General features: G+C 39.1%; 1 protein-coding gene across 1 annotated transcript in view; it reads left to right on the top strand.

The window, feature by feature from the left end:
* The window catches only part of LOC136877165 (uncharacterized), a 753,414-nt gene that overhangs the window by 630,013 nt on the left and 106,427 nt on the right, over nt 1–16,974 (top strand). The gene's annotated exons all lie outside the window — the stretch shown is intronic.

The raw sequence follows: 16,974 nt of genomic DNA, 5'->3' as shown, positions 1-16,974 counted from the left end.
CACGCACAAACACACACACACACCCCTGCTTTATGTAAAGTAGTACCGATCAGTACTACTATGCCCCCAGGCTAGAGTGTTGGTAGAATTTGGAATGACAAACCGTTTGCAATCAACATTATTAAGGGCTACCTTACTAATTAAATGAGTGTACAACTGGTGCTTCTTGCTTCTAATGACAGACATTTGCTTATGCAAAACAGGTGGATTACTTTTAATGCAATTGTTATAGTTTTCAAAACTTAGCTGATTCTGAACTACATTCTTTTTAATCCCCTTCAATCTCTTTATTTGTAGTTCATTTAAGAGTTTTATGCAATATGACTTGGATTTAGTACCTACAAATGAATCGATAATATTCCCAGCACATTCATCTTTCATTTTACCTAGAACCTTTTTGTTCACTAGCGGTAGATGATATTGATTATTTGCAGGATAGTTACTTGTATCAAACCTACCCAAGTCTGGCTTTATATCATTGTAATAGTCATCAGTTTTGATTTGATAAATAAACGAATCGGTATCTGTGTAGAGCAATTGCGCATTATGTGCGTACTTCTTCATCATATAATTGTAATGGAATTCATACATGAGTGTTTTAGCCAATTCAAGTACTGCAAAGCCGACGTAGGTAGGTTTGTCATACTTAACCTTAACACGATTCATCTGTATAATAACTAAATTCTCATGTATGATGGTGCAGCTGTGGAAATTTGGTTTACTTATTAAATAGTTAGCACCATACCTTTTCTTAATATTTTCCCAGTTTGTAATCAATTTTACATCAACGCGTTTGTCAACATTTTCCATAGTCTTACCAAACACGCCGTTATTCATGAGCTTGTAGAAATCTTTTTAAAACTCGTTAACCGCATTCGTTCTTAAATTATTGTTCAGATCGATATATGGCTTTAGCCACGGTGACTGATTAAATTCTAGTACGCGATGAATTTTGGATAACTTCAAACCATGCTGCAAACACTGTTTTAAATTTCGGTAATGAATGATATACTTAGATTTATCACACAAATTAGCAATTAGCATTTTCGTCATTGATGCGATGTACGGGGACTTCATATTTTCAGGGCAGAACGGTAAGTCATTATGAGAAGTGTGTAACTCTTTAGGATACTGTAAGTCAACTTCGAGGAAATAGCCTTTATCAGCTTCATCGCCTAGGGCGTGCAGCTGTAAAGCATCAATTTCGCACTGCGTTAGCCAGCGGAAACCACTCACCGGTAGATGCTGACTCATCGCCCACCCATACTGATTATTAGCATCGAGATAAACGATATACTGAGATTCCTGACTAGAATCGAAACTCGGCATGTACTTATTATTTGCCTTGGAATACCGCCTGCTGCACTGACTTAGACCGCCTCGAATAGATGATTTTATAAAGTGCACCATATCAATATCAGTTAGCAGTTCCAAATTCACCTGCGTGTATTTTAACATCGCATCCCAACTTAACCCAGGCGCAGTAAAATACTGACATGGGTCAAGGCTGTAGGTTTTCTTACAAACACAGCGAAAATTTTCAAAAACATCAGCTAATAAAAGTACATCCGTCTTTAAATATAAATCGGAGTATTCACCCAGCGTTTGAATGTGGAACTGCTCCCAGATATGTTGTGCATGTAAATAGTCATCATCACTAATATCTGCTGAATTCAGCGAGCTGTAAAAGGATTGTTTCGATGGTAAGGCACGTTCTTCGAGTCGTTCTAAGCAGTCAAGATATTCATAACAAAAAACACCCTTACGCCGAAGTAAATTAAACTGCGCTTCTTCAGGAAAAATGCGTCGAATTTCCGTAAATTGTTCTGGCTGTAAATGAATAGAAAGTTTATCGAGGCTACTCGCCATAAAGCGAAACGAGTCAAGGAATCTCAGTTTTATAGAATGCTCTGCATCTACTTTTACAGACTTTGCAAACGCAATGTACCGCTCTTTATTCTGAGGGATTATATCTACTTTTTCATCTGAAGCTCCAAATTGTGAAATGATGAAATGTGAGTCGTAACCAGATAAGTTATGAAAAATTACAGGGATAAATTTAGGAACTCTGTACTTAAGATTACAGCTATAATGAGCGGCACATCTGTAGAAACCAGTTAAATGATCATGATCAAAAACTTTAGGGTCATTTTCGGAAAATTCCCCATCACAAATGCTACACTTTGTAGCACGTTCATGATCATTTAACTGAATTTCGGTGAGTGGCTTCATAGGAATATTACTATTCAGAATACGACCGAGACGCACTGCATCACTTTCAAGTCTTTCTAAAAATACTTTAGCAGCATCATGTCCTCGATACAGCTCTAACTTGTTAAGCATACTATCATAACTACACTTGATGTAATACGCGAAGCTATACGGGACATGCATGTGCGTAGTATTAGTGAAAGAGTTGTCAGGATTAGGTAAGCATGTGTTGCATGGCATGAGGATGGCTTCAAAGTCTGCATAAATCACGAAAGGTACCCACATCTGCTTGTGAAAATTTGTAAATTTTAAAACATTATTGCCCGTAGTAGGTATCTCTGTACGTACATGATTGCAGTCATTCTTGGAATGCTTCGTTAACTGATCTTCAGTTTTAAAATACTGCAAACATCCATCACATAGCCACTTTTTACACCTTTCTTTGGACAACTGACTACCAACAAGTCTACTCAGATTTTTAACCCAGCAAAAGTGGCTATTTTCACTGTTTTCAATATAGAGTAAGTTAACATGAGTACTCTTCTTATGACATGTATAATACAGAGGACCTACTACAGACTTTTTCTCTACACCATACACATTAATGCTAATGTTATTTAGTTCCTCAAAGCGCTTAATATCCTTTATCTGCACAGGAAATTCTATACTATCGAAATTTAGCTGCGTTGAATAGTGTGGATACGATGATGTTCTATTCGCTACATTCCGTTTCACAGGATTTAAAGCCGACATCACCGCCCATGCAAAACATGCCTCGTCATTGTTTTGGATGTTTACAACAGCTTCTTTTCGCTGAATCCATGTCGGCAGCTCGATGTACGATGAACCTCGCATGGGATTGTACTTATTGATGTTAACTTCTAGATACATTATTTCAACTAAAGCCCACCCTGATTCCTTTTCCTGAAATTCCTCGCTCTTAGTTGAAATAATGTTAGAGACATCCCTAAGTACATCACCAAAATTAGTTGACTGACTTATGACAAAATTCTTCGTATTAAATGATTTAATGTCCGTTATTTCGGATTCATCCATGCTTTTAATGTACAAGGCGAAAAGTTCAAAATTAACTTTAAATAAATTATGATTGGACAAAGATTTAGCAAGAAGCTGTTGTACATCCGGTTGAACACAATTTAAAAAGTCTGAAGTGCTCTGAAACTTTTGACTGGTGCGAATTCTGTAACTAGAAATCCTACTTTTAAATGCAGTATTAATTTCCTCGGTGTTTGCATTACAGCCACTTCTACACGCATTATTTTTATGTGCATTACTCCGTAAGTGTCCCTGAAAATGTGAAGATGGTACATCAGTGTTACAGTGCTCGCAGTGAATAGTTTGAAGTTCATTTTTCCTAGGTTTTTTACTACTAGTACTTTCTACAGCTACATCAGCAGCTGCACGCTTTTTTCCTACTACCTGAGGGCAAGTAGATATTTGATGTACCTCTGCTAAGTGAGCCTGATATTGCTCTACATTAGCGAAGTACAGCCCGCAAACATCACATAAAGCGGATGTTATGCTAGGGTGTTTTGATTTAACATGACGCGTAAGGGTATCTGCCCTCGTAAATGTCGCCTCACACTGCTCGCAGGAGAACGTATCAGACGCCTCACGATGTTTCGATTTTACATGACTCGTAAGGGCATCTCGTCTTGTAAAAGTTACATCGCACTGCGAGCAGGGAAACATCTGAAAAGAGAACAACCAATATAGATTAGCCTAAAGTTGCGATGTTCAACCTATAGAGGTCGGACATGACTCTGAGTTTGAAATTATAGGATTAACCTCTTCTATAGCATGCAGATTAAAGAAAATAACTATTGATCAATAGACTAAAGTTACGATGTTTTAGAAGAAACCAAGTTTCAGCCTGTTGAGGTCAGACATAGCTATGTGTGTGTTTGAAATTATAAAATTAACCTCGTCTATAGCATGAGGATTGAAGAGAACGACTATTTATCAATTGACTAAAGTTACGATGTTTTAGAAGATACCAAGTTTTAGCCTGTTGAGGTCAGACATAGCTATGTGTGTTTGAAATTATAAAATTAACCTCGTCTATAGCATGAGGATTGAAGAGAACGACTATTTATCAATAGACTAAAGTTACGATGTTTTAGAAGAAACCATGTTTCAGCCTGTTGAGGTCAGACATAGCTATTTGTTTGAAATTATAAAATTAACCTCGTCTATAGGATGAGGATTGAAGAGAACGACTATTTATCAATAGACTAAAGTTACGATGTTTTAGAAGAAACCAAGTTTCAGCCTGTTGAGGTCAGACATAGCTATGTGTGTTTGAAATTATAAAATTAACCTGGCACAAGTAAGTAGAAGCAATGCCAGGACAAAACTAAGGACCTCGTCATCAATGGAAATTAGCTAAATGTTACGATGTTCGGAAGAAACCCAGTTTCAACCTACTGAGGTCGGACATTGTCATGAGTTAAGCTAAGTCTACATCCACAGTACCCCCCCCCCCCTACCTGTTAGCAACACCACGAAACGCTGAGGTACCGAAGTATACAAGTTCTACAAGCAGGCGTATTTGTACTATGATTAAACGGGAAGGTTTGAGCTCAGCTCGAGAAGCTGCTAATAGTTTTAATGCGAACTGTACGCGTGTAGCGGACTTTGTACTCTGCTGAGGCAAACGCATTCCAGGTAGGAGCTGGGTAGCCGGATGCAGCTTGCGTGCGCGCGTGTGTGTAGGCATGCTTCAAAAACACATCCCAGATATTTTTTCTCGTTCTAGAATCTGCTTATTCTAAATCCGGTGCTAGTACATAGCTACTCGTAAGGCATAACACCTGAAATGCACTAGGAAGCAGCTAGCCGCTGTTCTCCTCCTGTTTTTACATGAGATTTTAAATTGTAAGAACCTATTTTACAGCCAGATGCCCTTCCTGATGCAAGAATCTGTTTTACAGCCGGTTGCCCTTCCTGACACTGAAAGACCAGGATTTAGCCAGTTACCCTTCCTGATGTAACAAGACTAGGATTTATTTTTTTCAGACTACACTTAGCTAGAAATAGCCACACGAAATTATTATATAGAAGGAGAATTACCGGCTCCTACAGTTTGGTTTAGTGTGCTTGCCTCTCACCTGGCAGTCTCGGGTTCGATTCTCTTGGGATTAAAAATATGTTTTACAGCCGAGTACCCCCTCCTGACGCAAGAGTTTAAATCGCAAGAATCTGTTTTACGGCCGATTGCCCTTCCTGACGCTGAAAGACCAGGATTTAGCCAGTTACCCTTCCTGATACAACAACTCTAGGATTTATTTTTAGACTGCACTTAACTAGAAATAGCCACACGAAATTATTATATAGAAAGAGAATTGCTGGCTCCTACGGTTTGGTTTAGTGTGCTTGCCTCTCACCCGGCAGTCTCGGGTTCGATTCTCTTGGGATTAAAAATATGTTTTACAGCCGAGTGCCCCCCTCCTGACGCAAGAGTTTAAATCGCAAGAATCTGTGTCAAAAAAGCATGTTGATTTGTTTCCAAACAAGAGCACGTAGAATTTGCCGCCACCACATTTGAAAATAAAGATTGCAGCACTGTTCTCTCTAGATTAAAGATGGCGGATGACAGCTGTCAGAAAAGCATATAGGTTTGTAAAGCACGTGGAATTTACCACCACCACATTTCAAAGGTAAGTAGCTAAAGAGGGCAGCACGGTGATTAAAGATGGCGGATGACAGCTGTCAAAAAAGCATGCTGATTTGTTTCCAAACAAGAGCACGTGGAATTTGCCGCCACCACATTTCAAACTAAACATTGCAGCACTGTTCTCTCTAGATTAAAGATGGCGGATGACGGCTGTCAGAAAAGCATATAGGTTTGTAAAGCACGTGGAATTTACCGCCACTAAAGAGGACAGCACTGCGCTCTATAGATTAAAGATGGCTGGTGACAGCTGTCAAAAAAATTCACGTGGCTTTGTTTATCTCACGCTAGTGAGGTTAAGTTGGTAGCACTAAGGTTTAGGCCCGTTAAGATGGCAGCACTGCGGATGACAGGTGACGAATTTGCAGCTACTGCCCACATGTCAAAGAATAAAGATACCAGCATGATGCTCTCTTGGCAGCTTTTCAAATTGTCCGCCACCACAGAGTGCAGCGCAGCGCTCTGTAGATTAAAGATGGCGAATGTGGAATTTGTCACCACCACATAGAGTGCGGCACTGCGCTCTCTTGATTAAAGATGGCAGATGACAGCTGACGGAATTGCCCGCAAGAGTGCGGTACGGTGCTCTGTAGTTTAATGATGGCGGATGACAGCTGACACAAGAGTGCGGCACGGTGCTCTGTAGTTTAAAGATAGCGGATGACAGCTGACGCAAGAGGGCAGCACGGTGTTCTGTGGTTTAAAGATGGTGGATGACAGCACATAGGTTTGTTTCCAAACAAGAGAATGTAGAATTTTTGAAATTGCCGCCACCACATTTCAAAGGTATCTAGCTAAAGAGTGCAGCACTGAGGTTTGTGATGCAAGATGGCGGATGACAGCTGTCAGAAAAAAGCACGTGAGTTTGTAGAGTACGTGGAATTTGCCGCCACCACAAAGAGGGCAGCACTGTGCTCAAAGATGGCTGCTGTCACGTGGAATTCAAAGGTATCTAGCTAAAGAGGGCAGCACGGTGCTCTCTGGATTAAAGATGGCTGCTGTAGAAAAGCATTTTTCAAATTATCCGCCGCCACATTTCAAAGGTAAGTAGCTAAAGAGGGCAGCACTGTGCTCTATAGATTAAAGATGGCGGATGTCAGCTGCACGTGGATTCGTTTATCTCGCGCTAGTGAGGTTAAGTTGGTAGCACTAAGGTTTAGGCCGGCCAAGATGGCAGCACTGCGGATGACAGGTGACGAATTTGCAGCTACTGCGATAAAGAGGGCAGCACAGTGCTCTGTGGTTTAAAGATGGTGGATGACAGCTGTCAAAAAAGCACGTGGCTGTCAAAAAACACGTGGATTTGTTTATCTCGCGCTAGTTAGGTTAAGTTGGTACTACTGAGGTTTAGGCCCGTCAAGATGGCAGTACTGAGGTTAGCGATGCGTTGTTGTCTGTCAAAAAGCACGTGGCTGTCAAAAAACACGTGGATTTGTTTATCTCGCGCTAGTTAGGTTAAGTTGGTACCACTGAGGTTTAGGCCCGTCAAGATGGCAGTACTGAGGTTAGCGATGCGTTGTTGTCTGTCAAAAAGCACGTGGCTTTGTTTACAAATTCAATTTTCCCGCGGGTGGTGGAGGGGACCTTTGGGAGGCCTCTGGCTGTGGTGGTGGTGGAGGAGGCCTCTGGGAGCCTGCGGTGGCAGTGGCGCCCGAATCCCTGTGTTATACTACTCTTGGTCTACCCTAACGTTCTTACTACCTACACGTCCTTCATAAACCAACTGAACAAGTCCTGAGTGTCTTAAGATGTGTCCTATCATTCTATCTCTTCTCGTCAAATTTAGCCAATTCATTCACAGTTAAGTATTTATTTTCCACCTAGTCAATACAATGATGGCTTAAGGCAATTTAATGCTTAAAAGTGGTACATGTTTCGTATATTATCAACATCTTCAGCCACATAACACTGTTTAGATGAAAAATATATAAATTGACAAAGTAATGCTTTAGAGGAAGTGTCCTTAAAATTAACATAAGATTGACAACATTAAAGCAAACAAATAACTCAAGAGAAAATATAGAAATTATTTCTACAATTGAAAGCAGTCGTCAAGGAAACACTTGTACAATATTCCATAGAGAATATGTCCTAATGAATATTCTTTTCTTAATAATTCATGAAAAAAGGTAAATTCATAAATTAAAACTTATACAATTTATAAGTAATTGTCGAAATGAAGAAATCCAGATATCACAGTGCATGGGCACCCATATGACAGTTTGTAGAGGGGGGCCCAGACATGGGAGAATGTAGTAATTTTAATATTTTAGAAGATAAATAGCGATTTGTATTCTGCGGTAGAATAACCCACGATGTCCCCTGCCTCTTAGTGGTGGATGGTACTACCGCTTTTACGTAATACTGACTTTTAAATAATTTTCTTGAAAGGAAAACACGTGACTGCACTAGATTTTTGCCTTTCCCTGAGAGCTAGAGGGGGCCCGCGGCCCCACCTTGCCCCCGGGTATGGGCGCCCTTGTCACAGTGTGGCTCTTATTATTAATGCAGATGAAAATATAACTAATTCCTAGTTGTCAATAACTCCTGTCATTCTTTCACAGTCTTGTGTCTGGTGTAATATTGATGATGCGTTCTTCCTTGCTCTTGCACCTGAGGAGGTGGAAGTTGAGCTTGTAAAGAAAAATGCTAACCTTAATGAGGCTGTAGAATATAAGAATCCATTATTTTATCCAATTCTAGTATATTTGAAAATGCTTGAGAAAGATCACGAAAAAAGAATTGGTATTTCTCCACCTACAGATAGCCCTACAACTTATTCCTCCTCAGTTGAAGGTATAGGTGACAGTAAGGAGGTTCTTGACACACCTATATCCCCCGCTCCTCCAACTCCTCAAGTGCAAGAGCAAGAAAGAACGCATCATCAATATTACACCAGACACAAAACTGTGAAAGAATGACAGGAGTTACTGTTCCAAAGGAAAGCAGGCTTAATAAGAATTGACAACTAGGAATTAGTTATATTTTCATCTGCATTAATGAAAAGAGCCACACTGTGATACCTGGATTTCTTCATTTTGACAATCTATATATATAAAATAAGAGTTTTGTCTGTACATTGCTCAGAATTTGGAGAGAAAAAAAAAATGGTATTTCTGTATCGGTCATGTCCACAGTAACAAGAAAATGCACTTTTTACTTTTCCGTAATGTCTGTCTGTCTGTCTGTCTGTCTGTCTGTCTGTCTGTCTGTCTGTCTGTCTGTCTGTCTGTCTGTCTGTCTGTCTGTCTGTATGTATGTATGTACATGCATCACTAGAAAACGGCTGAAGAGAATTTAATAAAAATCGGTATGCAAAGTCGGGGAATAAGTCGCTACAATCTTAAGCCGTAAATATTTTTATTCACGCTGATAAAAATGGTAGTTTAGGGGAAGGCCTAAAATTTAATTTTCAAATATTTTTGTTATTAGTGATCCTATCTTAATAAAAATTGATATACAAATTCGAAGAACAAGTCGCTACAATCTAGGCTATAAATAACTTTATTCACGCTGAGTGAAATGGTAGCTTAGGGGAAGGCCTGAAATTTAATTCCTTAAATATTTACATTATTAGTGGTCCTATCTCATTGAAAACTGGTATACAAAGTCTGAGAATAAGCCTCTACAACTAGGCTAGAAATCATTTTATTCACGCTGAATGAAATGGTAGTTTAGGGGAAGGCCTAAAATTTAATGCTCAAATATTTATATTATTCGTGGTCGTATCGATAAATACTACATAACCAAAGTTATATAGAATTAAATTTCTGACCATTTATGTCTTATACATTTTTACCATTCCGGCTATGATAACACAGATATTCATGATTTTGTATTTTTGTTACCAAGTCCTTATCGACGCCGAGCCAAGAGAAAATGGGTTTACAGAATTTAATGAAAATTGGTATATAGAGTCGGGGAATAAGAAACTACAGTCTAAGCTATAGACAATTTTATTCAACCTGGATGAAATTGTAGTTTAGGGGAAGGCGCCTAAAAATTAATTTTTAAATACCTATGTTTTTGGTCCTATCGTAAAGTACTACATAACAAAAGTTACAGAGAATATAATTTCCATTCATTTATGTTTTATTCAGTTTTACCGTACCGACTATGATGAGTGGTATTTCAGAGTCGGAAGAAAACAAAATGTGAAGGCCTCCAATATCGAAAGCGCGTAACATTGATCAACAATAACATTACATTGACCATTGTTTATTGTGATTTTCTTTATCTCTTATGCTGCCTCTCAACTCCGATAGATGGGATTACTGCTGCGTACCGAGCATAACAGCCTGACTGAATATTGGCGGTAAATAGCGGGGAGTTGGAAACCTTCCTTCTTTAGCATGCCATTCCTGTGGTTCATACATTTTCTGATACAGCTGGTACGTAACACACTGATTCTTCATAGTATTCCAGTTATTCGATCCCTATTCTGACACGCTGTTTCGAATGAGCAGTGTGTATACTTAAGACAGAAGCTGTAGTAGTAGTAGTAGTAGTATGGCCTGGTCTAGAATAACAATTTAGGCCTTTTCCAAATTATAGCACCACAATTCACTAAAAACTCCAAATTCAACCCTGAAAAGAGCCGTTTCTTAAGAAAAGCTTCTTCCTCTTCACTTTTATTAAATTCTACATTCATTTTTTCCAAAATATCAGTGAAGAGGGGGTTTCACCTCTGCCTCGGAGGAGAAATTTGCCTCCAAGTCAGGTAGATTTTTCCGCCGCCAGTCTAGAGAATTGATATTTTCCGACTCATCAGTTATTCATAGGAAACAGATTAGTAAAAGGGCATAGCTTTTGCCCTGGGAGTCTCCAATATTCGACCCTCTCCCCGCCAAAAAAAGATGAAGAGTGTTCACGAAATACGGCTGTCTGCGGCTTGGTCATTCCAGCTCTGGAACTTTGGACTGTTAGATCGGCAGCGTAGTACTGTTTGTTAAAAGTGAGAAAATGTGTGGTGTTTGATTTGATCGAGTATTTCATGTGAAAGCACTGTTTTTAAACACGCCATTCCTACTGACATCATGTTCATTTCAGTTGGGAAAACTACTAAGACAGTCGCTCTGAGGATATAAAAAAACAGTGTTATGTGGCTGAAGATGTTGATAATATACGAAACATGTACCACTTTTAACCATTAAATTGCCTTAAGCAATCATTGTATCGACTAGGTGGAAAATAAATAAATACTTACTGTAATTGTGAATCTAATGAAGTGCAATACGGACCATGAAGCTGATTTTATGTAAATTTAGCCAAATCGATCTCCTCTCACCAATTCGATTCAGTATCTCTTTATTCGTAATTCGATCTATCCATCTCACCTTCAGCATTCTTCTGTAACACCACATTTCAAAAGCTTCTATTCTCTTTCTTTCTGAGCTAGTTACCGTCCATGTTTCACTTCCATACAATGCCACGCTCCACATGAAGGTCTTCACAAACATCTTTCTAATTCCGATATCAATGATTGAAGTGAGCAAAATTCTTTTCTTAAGAAAGCTCTTCCTTGCTTCTGCTAGTCTGCATTTTATGTCCTCCTTACTTCTGCCATCGTTAGTTATTTTACTACCCAAGTCACAATATTCATCTACTTCCTTTAAGACTACATTTCCTAATTTAATATTTCCTGCATCACCTGCTTTCGTTCGACTGCACTACATTACTTTCGTTTTGGACTGTGTACTCCTTACTCAAGACTTCGTCCATACCATTCAGCAACTTCTCGAGATCTTCCGCAGTCTCAGATAAAATAACAATATCATCGGCAAATCTCAAGGTTTTGATTTCCTTTACAAATTCCTCTTTGATTTCCTTTACTGTCTGTTCTATGTAAACATTGAAAAGGAGGGGGACAAACTGCAGCCTTGCCTCACTCCTTTCTGGATTGCTGCTTCTTTTTCAAAGCCCTTGATTCTTATCACTGCAGACTGATTTTTATACAGATTCCGTCTTACTAATAAACAGTGTATAACTTTTATACAAGGTTTATACACCATTTATGTGAAATTCATTACTAATAAACCATGTATAAGCCTCCTGTGTATACATCTGTTATAGTTATTCATTGAATTGCTTATACAGACCAGGACCCTTGTATAAGCGATGCATAGCAGCGAGTAGCGGAAAAAGAAACGAGTGAGCAGTTTATTTTCGTGGTATTTATTGTCTACAGTAATATAATCATGGTGAAATATTCGACTTATCCATTTAACATTGAACACACATTGAAAGAATGGACAATAACGTTGATGATCTTCACGGTATTTTAAACATAGAAGACATACACCATTCAGAGGTTATGGAGGCTAGACATCTTTGTAAAGTAAAACACTTTAAAGAGACGGAATGACAGTGAATGATATTTTTGTGTAATAATGTGTTACTGCTTAATAGACTTTTGAAATTGCGAGTTTATTATACATTATCTGCCCCTACAAAGATCTTTATCAAATTTGAGTACCCTGAAAAGGGGCATATTCCTCGACATATAAAATGGTATAACTTGAAAACCATATGTAATATGATCTCCATACTTTGTAGTTGAAAACGCAGAAATATGATGTATAAATGCCTAATAGAAACATTTTTGATCAAACCTTTCTTTTAAGCTACAAAACAGTTTTTCCTTTCTCCTGAAAAGTAAGGATTCAATTACAACTGCTTACGTTTTCTGTACTACCCCAGTTAGGAGCTTTTGATCTTTTCGAAAGCTTTTCCATTTCTTTTTTGGCATTCATTACACAAGCGAGCTGAAGAAATGTTGATATTAATATAAGCCCATTTCCAGCTGTCTCATGGAATGACAGTGAATAACGATAAAAGAAATGATGGTTGGGCGTATTTTTGCGTAGGGCTAATAATGTGTTACTGCTTAATAGACTTTTGAATTGCGAGTTTACTGTATTATACATTATCTGCCTCTACAAAAATCTTTCTCAAATTTGAGTATTAAAATAATGGACGTTCTAATATTCCTCGACATAAAAAATGGTATAACTTGAGAACGTACGTAATATGATTTCCATACTTTGTAGTTGAATACGCAGAAATATGATCTATAAATGCCTTTCTCCTGAAAGGTAAGGATTTTGGAATGTGTACCCTTTTCAACTCGCCGATTCAATTACAATTGCTTGCGTTTTCCGTACTATCCCAGTTAGGAGCTATTGATCTTTTCTTAAGCCTTTCCATTTATTTTCTGGCGTTCATTACACAAGCAAGCTGAAGAAATGTTGATATCAGTATAAGCCAATTTCCAGCTGTCTCACTTTGTGTTGCCACTGCCTTTTCGATATGCCGTGCTACTGCACGATTTCCGGAAAGTTTTGCTCATATATAACCAGCAGAAGCGATCATAAAGGCAGTGAACGTGCAAAAAACGCCAGTGAACTACAGGAAGAGATTGCTACGCCTTGGAAGGAGTGTGTACGTGCTGTATAGTAATACAATGCGTGTACTATGTTTTTTCTTCTTCTTCTTCTTTTATGACCACATAGGATCACTTTAATCAGTCCGTCGTTCAGGTCTCTTTGAAGGGATTGTTCGGGCTTTGCGGTCCTCCCAGTACTTCTTCAGACGTTCCGATCTTCGTGCCCTTTCCTCAGTTGAAAATGTGCGTGTTGTTGATTTGTTTTGTGTAAGGGTAAAGCGGAGGTTTGTCTTCTTGAGTTTTGTATTCAATTTTATCTTATTTGTGGTGTCTTCTGTTGTAAGGACTATTTCCTTCAGATCCTCTCTTACTTCTCTGATCCATTTACATCCTGTTGTGGTATTTTTAGACGAGATTGTGTTGTACTAGTTGTTTCAGAAGTCTTGAATCCTGCATCCTCATGATATGTCCAAGGAATCCCAGTCTCCTCTTACTACGTTTATTAGTAAGAAAAATATAAAACGCTTAAATAGCTTAGTCCAATCAGCATTATCGAATGCCTTTTCTAGATCTACGAATGCCATGTACGTGGGCTTGTCTTTCTTGATTCGATCCTCTAAGGTCAGACGTAAAGTCAGGATTGCTTCACGTGTTCCTACATGTCTTCTGAAGCCTAATTGATCTTCTCCCAACTCAGCTTCAACTTGTTCTTCCATCCTTCTGTAAATAGGACGTGTTAAAATTTTGCAGGCATGAGATACTAAACTAATGGTGCAGTAGTTTTCACACCTGTCGGCACCGGCTTTCTTGGGAATAGGTATAACAACATTCTGCCGAAAATCGGATGGGACTTCTCCTGTCTCATACATCTTACACACTAAATGGAATAATCTTGCCATGCTGGTTTCTCCTAAGGCAGTCAGTAATTCAGAGGGAATGTCATTAATTCCAGGTGCCTTGTTCCTATTTAGGTCTCTCACAGCTCTGTCAAACTCTGACCTCAAAATCGGGTCTCCCATTTCATCAGCATCAACAGCCTCTTCATGTTCCAGAACCAAATTATCTACATCTTTACCTTGCACTTCTCCTTCTGCCATTCTTCCTTAGCTACCTTGCACTTTCTATCCAGTTGATTCTTTAACCGCCTGTATTCTTTTCTGTCCTCCTCATTTATAGCATTGTTGCATTTTTGTCATCAATCAGGTTTAGTATCTCCTGAGTTATCCACTGATTCTTAGTTGATCTTTTCTTCCTTCCTAACATCTCTTCAGCAGCCCTACTGACTTCATTTTTCATGACTATCCACTCTTCCTCTATAGTGTTTCCTTCAGCCTTTTCATTTAGTCCTTGTGCAACATGTTCCTTGAAACAATCCCTCACATGTTTTTCTTTCAGCTTGTCTAGATCCCATCTTTTTGCATTCTTTCCTTTCTTCAATTTCTTTAACTTCAGATCGCATTTTATGACCAACAAGTTGTGGTCAGAGTCCACGTCTGCTCCTGGGAAAGTTTTGCAATCCAACACCTGGTTCCTGAATCTCTGCCTAATCATAATGAAGTCTATTTGATACCTTCCAGTGTCTCCAGGTCTCGTCCACGTATACAGCCATCGTTTGTGGTGTTTGAACCAAGTATTGGCAAGGACTAAATTATGATCAGTGCAGAATTCAACCAGCCAAGTTTTTCTTTCGTTCCTTTGTCCCAATCTGAAATCTCGTACTGTATTACCTTCTCTTCCTTGGCCTACCACTGCATTCCAGTCTCCCGTTATAATTAGATTCTCGTCACCTTTTACATATTGTATTAAATCTTCTATCTCTTCATATATTCTTTCGATTTCCTCGTCATCCGCTGAACTAATAGGCATATAGACCTGCACTATTGTGGTGGGCATAGGTTTGGTGTCTATCTTGACGACAATAATTCTTTCACTATGCTGGTCATAGTAGCTTACCCGCTGCCCTGTTTTCTTATTCATTATTAAACCAACTCCTGCATTTCCTCTGTTTGATTTTGTGTTGATAATTCGATAGTCGCCTGACCAGAAATCCTGTTCTTCCTGCCAACATACTTCACTTAACCAACTACATCTAACTTTAGCCTATCCATCTCCCTTTTCAGATTCTCTAACCTACCACAACGATTCAAACTTCTAACATTCCACGCTCCGACTCGCAGAATGTCAGTATCCATCTTCCTGATGATCGCCCCCTCTCGTGTAGTCCCCACCTGGAGATCCGATTGGGGGACTAGTTTACCTCCGGAATATTTTACCCGGGAGGAAGCCATCATCAGTACATCAGTCATACAGAGAGAGCTGCATGTCCTCAGGAGTTAGTTACAGCTGTAGTTTTCCATTGCTTTCGGCCGTGTAGGAGTATCAACTCAGCTAAGCCATGTTGAGTATTATTACAAGGCCGTATCAGTCAATCATCCAGACTGCCGCCCTTGCAACTACCGAAAGGCTGCTACCCCCCTTTCGATGAACCATTCGTTAGTCTGGTCTCTCAACAGACACCCATACGATGTGGTTGCACCTGCGGCTCGGCTATCTGTTTCATTGGAACACGCAAGCCTCCCCACCGCGGCAAGGTCACATGGTTCACAGTGGAGGAATGTCCAATAATGGACCATTTATATTGGTATTAGTACAACATATGGATAAAACAACGTATTTTCATCACATTTTTGGAGAAATGTATTGGCTATAACTTCCTGTGTTGATTTTAATTGCTTACATATTTGGGGGTTGCTGACAACGGTGTAACATTTATTATTGTTGATTTCAAATCAGTCTGTATGTTAAATAGTCGAGGCAAGCATCACTGTGAAGATGTCGTTGAAGAAATGTTGAACATTATGTAATGGGGAAAGAAACGTCAGCATTGCAAAGGAATTGAATGTATCGCACCAAACGATTTCTGCAGTTTGGTAGGACAGAGAGGAAGTACAGTGTCATTTCGAAAAAAATTCTTTAAGAATCAAACCGTCCGAGTACAAAGATATCTTTACAGGGTGAACAAGTAATGGCCCGACCTTATTTCGCTTACCATACGTTTTTGGAAGGTTTAACCTGATTTGTGCAACTATCGGTTATAACAACCGTTCACTGCCGTCCCCTCGGGGTCATTATAACTGATTTCGACTGTGTGTGATGTGAATGTGTAACACAGTATTGCGAGTAAACTGAACACCTAAGTATTATACATCAAAAGAAAGGTCTCCATCTTGGGATTACTAGAAAAATATAATTTATTTCATTAAATCCTTTATTGGTGTAAAATAGTCAAATAATACAATGATTAGATGATTGCAGTTCACTGTATTCACCGGTAGATGGCTCCGTCGAATCAAATTTTCACTAGAATCTTAATTGTTGCTCCATGTTGGTTCTAATAAGTGAGAAACAAAGAGATCCATCTTAGCGTATTCTGTATTTCAAAAATTTGGTTACTATGAAACATTGAATTATTCGGTGTAAGGTTTAAGTGTACGCCAAGTGCGATGTTTCGCTGTGGAAGTGGTAAATGAATGTTTTAATTCGTGTTGCCAACAATGGCTTGGTTTGAAAATAGGAGGAGGGGGAACAGGCTGGTTTGAGCAGAAAGGTGGATTAAAACAAGGAAGTGCTCTATCACCTTTGCTCTCCTTGGTGACAATGGACGAGATAATGACAAAAGTGGCAA

This window comes from Anabrus simplex, chromosome 7 (genome assembly GCF_040414725.1).
Source record: "Anabrus simplex isolate iqAnaSimp1 chromosome 7, ASM4041472v1, whole genome shotgun sequence".
NCBI lineage: Eukaryota > Metazoa > Arthropoda > Insecta > Orthoptera > Tettigoniidae > Anabrus > Anabrus simplex.
Note: the sequence above shows the minus strand (reverse complement) of the source record. Positions and strands in the feature narration are given on the sequence as shown.